Source organism: Octopus bimaculoides, chromosome 22 (genome assembly GCF_001194135.2).
Source record: "Octopus bimaculoides isolate UCB-OBI-ISO-001 chromosome 22, ASM119413v2, whole genome shotgun sequence".
NCBI lineage: Eukaryota > Metazoa > Mollusca > Cephalopoda > Octopoda > Octopodidae > Octopus > Octopus bimaculoides.
The window spans coordinates 9,344,525-9,345,758 of record NC_069002.1 but is presented as its reverse complement, the minus strand read 5'-3'; the positions used below and the strand labels follow the sequence as shown (position 1 = coordinate 9,345,758).

Below are 1,234 nucleotides of genomic sequence, written 5' to 3'. Positions count from 1 at the left end.
AGTAGCTTGCTTGCCAACCACATGGTTCTGGGTTCAGTCCCACTGCGTGGCACCTTGGGCAAGTGTCTTCTACTATAGCCTTGGGCCGACCAAAGCCTTGTGAGTGGATTTGGTAGACGGAAACTAAAAGAAGCCTGTCGTATATATGTATATATATATGTATGTCTGTGTTTGTTCCCCCAACATCGCTTGACAACCGATGCTGGCGTATTTACGTCCCCGTAACTTAGCGGTTCGGCAAAAAAGAGACCGATAGAATAAGTACTAGGCATCCAAAGAATAAGTCCTGGGGTCGATTTGCTCGACTAAAGGTGGTGCTCCAGCGTGGTCGCAGTCAAATGACTGAAACAAGTAAAAAAGAGTATAACATTGGAAAGGATTTAGAAGAAAAACGAACGAATTTATCTGACAACCCAACAATAATTACACGATGTATAAAGTTGAGGAAAGCCTCTTCCACGGGGATCGACCTGGGTTTAAACAGCATATGTTTCGATTCGTTCTGGTTGTGATGTAGTTTGCGGGAGGGGCGGATGTGGAGCAGCTTGTGTAGTCAATTTGTCTGTCGTGCACTACAGATTGTGACTGACCTGACTTTTAGCTATCTCCGCACTGTCAGGTGCACATGGCAGTAAATCTGTCACTGCAACTGTAGCAGCTCCGATCAATATCACCAACAGAGGCAGAAAGCAAGTGCTCCGCTTGATGGATCACCGCCTCCTGACAAGGTTTGGAAAGCAGTAACTACACGAGTTATGTCCCTTCTAACACTTTTTTCTTCTTTCTGCTGAAAGTGAAACTGATTCGATATAATGACAGATGCGTGTGTCGCCCCGCCCCCGTTCCTTGACTTTGTTTCCTCATTACTTTCTGAAAAAATTGAGATTTTGTTTTAAAGGAGAAGTGTGGATATCTAGTTTAAGATATTTGTGACTGCAGATACAAATGTTGTTGTTGTTGTTGTTGTTGGTACTCCGTCGCTTACGGACGTCGAGGGTTCCAGTTGATCCGATCAACGGAACAGCCTGCTCGTGAAATTAACGTACAAGTGGCTGAGCACTCCACAGACACCTTTATTACTCTTTTACTTGTTTCAGTCTGACTGTGGCCATGCTGGAGCACCGCCTTTAGTCGAGCAACTCGACCCCAGGACTTATTCTTTGGAAGCCTAGTACTTATTCTATCGGTCTCTTTTGCCGAACCGCTAAGTTACGGGGACGTAAACACACCAGCA

At 45.2% G+C, this 1,234-nt stretch overlaps 1 protein-coding gene across 2 annotated transcripts in view; it reads left to right on the top strand.

The window, feature by feature from the left end:
• The window catches only part of LOC106874153 (eukaryotic translation initiation factor 3 subunit E), a 17,855-nt gene that overhangs the window by 15,300 nt on the left and 1,321 nt on the right, over positions 1-1,234 (top strand). The window lies entirely within an intron of this gene.